Source organism: Atractosteus spatula, chromosome 1 (assembly GCF_055471065.1).
Source record: "Atractosteus spatula isolate fAtrSpa1 chromosome 1, fAtrSpa1.hap1, whole genome shotgun sequence".
In the NCBI taxonomy this organism is placed as follows: Eukaryota; Metazoa; Chordata; class Actinopteri; order Semionotiformes; family Lepisosteidae; genus Atractosteus; species Atractosteus spatula.
The window spans coordinates 65,743,982-65,753,663 of record NC_142706.1 but is presented as its reverse complement, the minus strand read 5'-3'; positions in this window follow the sequence as shown (position 1 = coordinate 65,753,663).

Sequence of the window (9,682 nt, the reverse complement as noted above, 5' to 3'; positions counted from 1 at the left end):
GGTATGAAAGTGTTCTTTCAAACAATTACATACTGTAGCCTTAGGCTGAGTGTGATAATAGTGATTCACATCATTTCAGAATAAAAACACTGTAATGCCATTCTGGGTGTGGTGCCTTTAAGAGGCAGAGCCTCGTTAAGAAGAGATGCGTTACCTAAGTAACCACAGATGAGTTGATTTGGAGTAATCATGACATACAGCTGGGAGTGAGCCTTAAGAGCAGTACTTCCCTCAGAGACCAGGCAAGATGTCTGTCCTGTGTGAGCTGCAGAACAGGAAGAGCATGTAAGATCAGGTCTCCTGCTAACATGCAGACTGAGGCACAATGGTGAGAGAGCTGGACTGAAGCAACACAGGAGTCGGTGGGGGGCACTGCTGGTGGGGGTACTGTTAGAAGAGCATGTCTGCATTTTTATAGAAATGAAAAAGAAGAGCTGCCACTATCCCCATGGCATCATAATATCTGTATCTGTAAGCTCTATTGCATTGCCCCCACATTGCCCCTGGGACATGTGTTTTATCGAGGAGACTTGGGAGCACGTGTTCTGGAGCTGCCCCTTTGCCAAAGCGGTGTGGGGCAGAATGGACAACATTATGCAACTCCTGGGAGTGGGAGCGGTGCTTAGTTACCAGTACATTCTGCTGGGGCTGGCACCAACCAGATTGGACAAGGGGACACAGGTCCTGCTGTGGCTGCTGGTGTCCCTAACAAGGTCAGTGGAACGCGAGGAACACTCATCTGGCACAACGCAGAGTGGGGAGCGAGGGAGCTGGAGGAGAGGATCCTTACGAACCTCAGAAGGAGGATGAAGCGCGACGTTGCCAAATGGGGTTTCCCTACGGCGAGGGAGCGCTGGAAAGGACTTTGGGCCCTGTACAGGGATTAATGGACAAAAACAAGTGGTAGGGCTTGGAGGGACTCTTTAATTGAGCAAATCCGGCCCCGTCATCCATTTGCACAGATTGATAACGGACAATCACCGCCATTCGAAAAGTTTTATTGCATGCAATGTTTACCATTTGTGAGAATGTTACCTTTTTTTTTAGATGTAGTTAGGGAAATAAAGTATATTTTGTAAAAAAAAAATCTGTAAGGTCTATCAGTCAGGTAGACATGAAAATTGCTGTCAACGATCCCCAACACTCTTGACAGAGCTTAAGCAAGTTTGTGAAGAAAAGTAGGAGAAATCTGCCCCATCCCAGTATGTAAAGTAGGTAGTCTTATCCAAAAGGCTTTGTAGCTTTAATTTCTGCCAAAGCTGCTTCCACCTGGTATTGACTCTGAGGGGGTGAATATACTGTATAATGAACATATTCCATTTTTTTTCTAATTTTTTTGGCATTTAACATGTTTCACCCATAGGAATGATCAGTTTGAGGGTTGAGAAGTCAGGTTCCATCTGGCCGCGTTCGCACACAAACTCAGACGCCTCCTGGTGCCTTGAGACAATGATCAGGGTGGCCGTCTGTGCCGCCGGATCCCAGGTAACGGGTAAATTCCTTATTAGTGCCAGATACTTCAGCCCTGACTTGTTGTCTGACGCTCCCTCGCACACTGCCGCCTGTCTGTGCTAAACCAGCATCCCGCTTGAATCTGCCAGACCTTACCTGACTGTGCCTGGACCTTAACCACAGCCTGAAACTCCCCCTGTATTCGGCCATTGACCGTGTGTACAGCACCTCCCCTGCGCTGCCTGCCTGCGTGGCCCGTCCTCTACCCTGCTCATCTCGCGGCCGCTGTGCCCCTCAGGTCGGCGTGGCTTCATAACACCTGTAGCGTACGCGGTCATCTTGTAATCATTTCACGAGCAGCCTTATATACTGTACAGTCATGCATCCACTTGGAAAAAAAATCAATTCCAATTCAATCTGCTCTGAAAGCTGATGATTAAGATAAGAAACAAAATTGAACCATTGTAAGACTTTGCTTGTATTTAGAAAGAAAAACAGTCCAGGTTATAAGTAACTAACAATGTATTATCTTAGTTAAAGCCTTGGTGAAAGAAGATGGTATTTGTCCGTCTGGCGAAATGGGTTTTGAGCGAGGGTGGATTTCTTTTGTCACTAATGCGCTGAAGCAGGGACATTTGTGAGCCTTCTTAGGGATCTACATTAGGGTGGGAAGACTACAGTACATTGTATTGGTATATTCTGGTTACCATCTAGACTGCTCCGAGTCTAAAGGGACAGTCTATATGCACGTTTCCCTACCACGCTATCACTCAAGGCGGCAATCTGTTACATCTACTGTAGATAGCAGGAAGATAAATCTCACTGTATACAACACTTGCTACAACAGAATGTTGAAGTGTTGCTTTCTAGTTAAACATGTCCATCATAAAAGGAGAAAATGCGTTTGTTGGTCAACCATATTTCAGTATAAAGATGCATTACTGAACCTCCACTTATTTGCATGTATTCAAAGCAAAGATCATTTAACACTGTGTGGCATGTTTCAGTCCTAAAACTGCAGAGCTGTTACCATGATGTTGCAAAACAGTAGAAAAAGGGAAAATATTCATATTTTACTGAGGAGCACGGGACATTACCCAGTTCCATTGTCATCAAAGACTTCCTTGACATGACCTGGGCCAAGCTGTGGCACTGTGGCTAAGGATCTGCACCTGTGGCTTGAAAGTTCCCGATTCAAATTCTGTGGCCAGCAGAGGAATCCTACTCCGTTGGGCCCCTGAGTGAGGCCCTTAACCCCAGCTGCTCCAGGGGTGCTGTATAAATGGCTGACCCTGCGCTCTGACCCCAAGCTTCTCTCCCTGTCTCATGGAGAGCAAGCTGGGGTATGCAAAAAGACAAATTCATAATCCAAGAAAATGTAAATGGCTAATAAAATGATCTTATCTTATCTTTTACTACTCCAAGATGATTTTCATTATAGTATATTGAAAGGTACAAAAGAAAACTGGAACTTTATTGACCATAGCAAAACATACTATACAAAATTTTGTAGTTACATATTGAGCTAAAATAAACTTTAAATGCCATTCTAAAGAATTATAATTCAATCCAATGACTATCATTATGAAAGTTATTAAACTTGGATTTAGGATACAGACCTAAGGAATATATTAGTATTGTGTATGTGCCTTAGCAAAAGTCAACACCCTACAGAACCTTTGCCAGAGAGTTCAGCTCCATGCCTTAAGCTTAATGCATTTTTGTGGTCATACAAATTTGATTATGTGTTAAGAAATTACCTTTACTGTACATGGTCTGTGTTATTGTGCCACAATAAACATTCAAAGCCCCATTCTTCCTGTTCCATGTCTGTGTATTGTCTAACCCAGAAATGTCCTTTTCATTAAAACAGACTCAAGTGCAAGAGTGACACAATGATGAAGATCTTCAATTCTTTCACATTTATAGTACTATTCATTTCTACTCCTAAGCCATAAAAGGTTACAAAATTCCAGCTTTTAAAAAATTTCCATTTTAATTTAATTCTGCTATTGGGATAGAACCGCTGATTAGTAAATTATTTTAAAATGTAAGAATTGTATGTTTACCTGATCTATTTTCCAAGTTTGACATGTACAAAACTCTGTTAAAGTATAGGTAACACTTTGTGTAAGTAACACTAAGTGTTCTTTTTATACTTAATTGAACAAACATGCATTTGGTTCTTGATTTTCAATGAAATTACTTTAAAAAGATACAGTTCATTTTGTCCCAACATAATTAAATAATTAAACACTTATGAATCCCAAATAATATTTTGCTATTAATATTCTAACTGAAGTTGAAAGATGATTTTTTTGTTTTGCTAAAAACGAGACAATGTCCTTTGAGATTTTGAGTTTTACACAAACCATGCACTGGCTTAGGCTGTTTATATTTCATAATGATGTTAGGGCAATTTTTAAGATGAAGGTAGAAATCCTGTCTGTTCAGAATACACAAACAATTAATCATCAATGATATAATCTCTGGTTTAAAATGTTAAAGAACTGTCAAATATAGGTTTCTATTTTTAATACCAGTAAAATAATAATTTTACACACATTCAGAGAAAACAGTTCTTTTTACTGCATTTCTTTCGAAACAGACTTTCCATAAAAATAGATTAAATATGATGAATTATGTAAAACAATTATGTGTAAAAAAACAAAACCAAGACTCATAAGTGATTTTGAGAATATCTTGGAAAAAAAGCATGATATTAATTTTATCTACACACATGTAATGTTTATGTGTTCTAAATGAAATGGTATTATTGAAATTAAAATTAATTATATTGTCTGTTTAATTGAAAGTGTGGTACACTTCCTACAAATCAGAAGCACATTTAATTCCCATTTGCCTCCCAAAACAACATGACACTCGTTATTATTTATTTATACTTTCATTCTTTAAAAAGGTTTTTGTTTTTCTTACAGAGCACTGTAAATACCACTCTTAATTATTTATTAGTTTCAGCATCTGTTAGTTTCAGTTCTCTATTCACAACTAAAAGTTCCAAGGAAAAAAACAGTTTAATGAGTCAAACGTTTTTGCTTGCCCAGCCTGAAGCCAGAAGTCATTGGATGAAGTAACATGCTGAGGCACACCTTAATCTGAAGAAATGTACAGACATATCTACAGCATATAGTGAGTGTCCCAGCCTTTTATTACCTATTTGAATGAAGTCACGATCTCAACGGGTGTTCCTGGCAGACAATTACAGAACTCTGAAGCTACATAAAGCAATTATTTAAGAAATAATGCACTGAAATGGAAAATGAATCATGTCATTTTGAGCAGGAGCTACACAAGGAAGACTGCACTCAAACTTTATTATGCTTCATGAACTGAGCTACAGTACAGCACCCTCCGCATGATAAGAAAAGGGAAAAGAGTACTGACAGAGGAACTCAAGATGTCAACCTTTATGTCATGCAAAGGATACATTAGTGGGATGTGGATTTCTTATTTGCTGTTGCTGACAAAGGTGTAACTCAAAACGTGTTGATGTCATGCCTGTTCGGATTGAGGCAATGTATTCTGTTCAAGAAGGAAGAACCAAATACCAAATGTATCTTATTCTCTTTTAATGTATACAGTATATGTATGTATTTTTCATTAATCAGGTATATATATATTTCTGATGTGCTACACTGGGGGTATTATTTTGACAGAGCATGGTAGTGTGAAGTTGGAAACATCAGAAACTGATTAATAAATATTTAACTAACATGAAACCTTCGTGCTGTCGTAAAGGGAAACTAAAATAAAAGGCTGATCTACCCGTTATTTCCTGTTACTGTAAAAAAGGACCTGACTGTTACAGTACACTTTCTTATAATGTTATATATTGGAACAAATGCTGTATTTGAATTCAATTTTCAAAACAGAAGGAAAACGAATTGAACCTTCAGAAAGTGCTATAATTGTGAGAAACAACTAACTTTTAAAAACCACATTTTAAATCGGAGGTTCTTATTTTGCTTTCAATGTCTTGTACAGTACTAATCCTTTCTATTGTTCATGATATTTGTCTTCAAGTGCAGTCTCTTTACGAATGAGGTAGTTCAATATTTGTTTTGAACTAAATACATCTGCAGCAATCCTGATATTCTTTGAAAATTGATCAAATTAGTAGTATTGAGAACATAAAGCAGCTTACAAGTTATTTGCCTGTTTACTTAAACAATTGTGTAAAAGACCAATTAGCACTGGAGCAATGTAATGACTCATGGCATTTTTGTCCCCCAAAGAGAGATCCCTGAACAAATGGTCTGTGTTATAAAGAAATGGCTATTTGTACGAGTTGTGATTTACAGTCTATCAATAACTCATTGTTAGAGCAGAAGCCTGATAACATGCCTTTGTCTCAAATGGTATGTTATCAGAGGCGTTGTGTAAGGAGTTGCTTATCCACAGTTACAAAGACAATACAAAATGTAAAACCCTACCATAAGAAAAAAAAGTTAATTCATTTTACCCAGAAAGATCAGGAGATTTATAGTAGGAGCATTACAAGAGAAGTGCATTCAGAAAACAATTTCTTTATATTATGTTTCTTTATATTTCATTACACAGCAGCATATTAACTAATATGCATATTTACTGTGTTTCTGTAGTCTTGGTGACTATGTTTTAAAAATAAATCTGTACTGAACCATGTGTCATGTTATAACATGAACTGTATAGTGGTATAAATGAGTGATGAGTCTGAATACCAGAAAAACATGCAGGTATGAAATGCAACATAAATTTCACATGATGATAAAATAGTTGTAACCAGCAGTATTGGCAACAGGGTAGTGCTGTAGAAGTCACACAAGCTGATAGAATAAATAAATGGAGACAGGTAAAGAGACAGACTGAAAGACACATAAATGCATTATGGATCACTGTAGGGTTTTCCAATTTATGTTCAATGAGTGGTTAGTTTTTGAATTGTGTACATCTGAGTGTACATGTCACTAAATGTTGTACCACGTTATATTGTAATTGTACATTGTAATGTAATAAGATGGCATACTGAGACTTTTACAGTGAACTGAACCTGTCTGCCTGGAATTCCACGTGCACACACTACTGCTAAACCAAATCCTTAGTGAGGTGTGTTTAAAGCCTTATCTATTATAATATGCAACCCAACAAGAACTTTCAAAGCCTTTTATTCTTGTGGCAGAGAAAACATTTTCTACAGGGTGTCTTGCATCCAAATTGATTAATGTTGACTTTCAATGGTGATTGTTATTGTTGAATAATTACTGCATTTGTTTAGTAGACATCCTTATTCAGGCGACTTACAAAATATACAATAATATGTACAAAAAACATTATATCAATTGCGATAGAATAATGATTTAAAAAAAATAAAATTACTAAAGCAGGGAAGTACTGTACTGTAGGTACAGGTTTCCTGGCTTTCTGAACTGGTTTCCTGGAGAAGTACTAACAACTATCAAACTGGCATGGAGGCTCAAATTACCTCTAATTTAAACCCTTTTTTAGAAGAGCAATGTCTTTGCACCGCAGAAAGTAGAGTACAATAATGTCCATTGGCAGTAAGCAACTTGTAGGTAAGGAATTATTGATTACAGGAAAAAAGGAATGCCATTGATCAGAATGCAGCATTGGTTGGTGCTAAACATTCGTGATAAAGTGAGAGAGCACAAATTCTGTCTAAACTGAAGAGTCTTGAAGAGACACTGAAAGGTGGTCAGGAACTTAACAGATTGAGTTCTTTGGGCAATGGAGACAAGGACAATGAATTGGCCCTGGTGGTGAGGTGATACTAGCAAAAGCATATGGATCATTAGTGTAGATGTGGTAGGATGTCATGCACAGACAATGCCATTCTGGGTTACTCCACTTAAACAATGAGATTTATGGTTGGTGAAGAATTTGAACCACCTGAGAATTGAGTAATTTGGCATTGTTGTCAATTGCAGGCATGTACTGATTGGAATGATGACAACGTATACAGTAATGACTATGGGTCCACTCATATACAGTATAAGACAAAATATAAAGACCAGACAATAGCTGAAATGTATTGCTAAAAGCTAGAGGCATTTATTTATGAAAGTAGTCAAGTTATTATAGAAAGGCAGCATGAAAAGATGCCAATTTTCAGTTCTTTAAGTTTACCTATTTAATGCTTTATTGACTATAAGTAAAAATACAGCTCTGTAATGACAATGTATGGTTTGTTATGTTACTGTATTCTGCTTTATTGATACAAATCAGCTGACTTCTTTTAAAAAAAATAAGTTAAAGACCAATTGAAAATACATATTTCTACAAAGGGCTTTGTTTAGTAAGAATTTCCTAAGTTATTTTTTTCAATAATAGTTTTTTTTAGAGCCAGTACATTGCAGGCTTCTTTCTGATCCATATAAAGAATAGAAACAATGTGTGCTTTGTGCAAGCAGTACAATATGGTGACATTCATAAGCTCTAAAGGGCAGTTTTCTATGCACAACCAAGTAGAAAATAAAACTAAGGGAAACAAGATACCATGAGAATATTGAAGAATAATTTAAAGAATAACAAAACAGGTCTATGTCTGAAAGGCGAACTTTTGGGGCAGCAGTACAGAAAGTTTAGTAGGTCCTATTACACCCATGAAGACAATAAACTGTAATAAAAAGATTCAAAGAGGAACATCTTACTAGATATGTTTTATCACCAGATTTAAAAAGGAAATAAAGGATTAGGTTGCAGTGATTGTACCACTGAAACAAATACTGGTAATATTGTGTAACCATTCTCACCAGGAAACAATTTCATATTTCATTCTTTTGGTGTGGCCATCCATTCAGGATTATTTGCAGTGTTGCATTCTTTGTATGATGCACCTTAAAAATTCAGACTACATCTGATACATCTGATAATCTGATAAAGATCTGATAAAGATTATATTAGGATGTTACAGTTTATGGCTGTAGACTTTATATGGCTAAGTATAAAAAATAATTTTACAGACTAACAAATGCATACTGGTACAGTAACTTGATAAATTATCCAGTTTATCCAGTTTTCCATCTAAATAAACCATCTAACAATAATCAATTATGTGCATTAGCCATTGTAAATATTTGAATATTATGTGTTTGTTATAATCATAGTCAAAGCTTTGCCATTCACAGACCTTCCACTTACTGTAGCTAAGTTTGAAATGTCAGGGAGGACTATAGTACAATAACTAATACATATGCCTGTCAGAAAATAAAAGTTTTTTTATTTCCTTAGCCATAGAAAAAAGAATACCATTTCAGCAGTTTACTGAGTTTATTTTAGGTCTAGTATGATCAATGCGCTAACACTATGACAGTATTGGAATTTCTCAGATAGGCAATCTTAGCACATGTGTGAAAATACTGTATATGCAACTAATTTAGCACTTACAGGCCCTCATAATTAATTATACTACACATGTACACATGTATGGTATGTATTTGTACATGTGTATGCAGGAGGAATATATTTTGTATCTACAATGGTGTTTCAATCTATTATTTCCAATCTACAGTGTTTCTACTACTTTCAAAATGTGCAGACAGAGGTATCAAGTAAGACATTTGAGTAGCATATCAATTGTTAATTATCTACTGATCCTTTAACTAGATACTCAAACAGAAAAGTCCACAAGCAGAATGTGATGCAAGTTATATAGACGCTGTAGGTCCCCAGGTTGGACGTAGCACTAAATATTTTATAGCATGTAGCCGATATAGTGTGGTGACTTGTTAAAAGACTTTGTTAATCATTTACAGGAGCTGTTTTGGATTGCATTTCCAGTGTTCTTATCACATTAGATTAAGTGCTATGATACATACAGTATATCTTCATGTCATCCTTTTTTGTTACCTGCTTAATGTCATGGCATTGAAAAATCCACATTTTTTACCAATTGAACTACTGTCAGTATTTTGGTAGCATATAAGTATATTTAAAGAAGAGGAGTATCAAGAAAGTGAATTGTTTTTCATGTTCATTCTTTTTTTCTTAAATAGTCAGTTTCTGCCTGAGTGTGTATTTTTCAAATTACTGGAATGTGTATGCCATTTGTTGGCATAAATAAGGGAACAGCTTAAATGACTGGTGCCCTACAAACCCACGTGAGGCTGATGATGTTTATCATACTATTTAAGCTGTATCACACTTCAGCTCCCACTAAACATATTAATTGATTCAGCAAGCATGATGTTTGCTAAACACATTTCACAGCTAT